Consider the following 212-nt stretch of genomic DNA (forward strand, 5'->3'; position numbering starts at 1 on the left):
TATCGCCTAAAAATGGATCCAGACTAGCGAGGGCTACTTACTGGAGCAAGGCAAGGGCTTCTGAGCGGCCGAGGCGTCATAACCGCCATTCTCTGCTTTTTGAAAATCATGATTACGCAAGAGCTCAACTATATATAAAGATTCGAAGGAGGCAGCTGTCGTCGACCGCACGAGGGCCCTTTGGGGAAATGGCGCAGGTAAAATGGTTTGTC

The 212-nt window shown here is 50.0% G+C and overlaps 1 pseudogene; it reads left to right on the plus strand.

Annotated features, from left to right (window-relative positions):
• Positions 1 to 188: 188 nt before the first annotated feature.
• The window catches only part of LOC119588852, a 6,013-nt pseudogene continuing 5,989 nt past the window's right edge, over positions 189 to 212 (plus strand).

The sequence above is a fragment of the Penaeus monodon genome, chromosome 24, assembly GCF_015228065.2.
Source record: "Penaeus monodon isolate SGIC_2016 chromosome 24, NSTDA_Pmon_1, whole genome shotgun sequence".
Taxonomy (NCBI): domain Eukaryota; kingdom Metazoa; phylum Arthropoda; class Malacostraca; order Decapoda; family Penaeidae; genus Penaeus; species Penaeus monodon.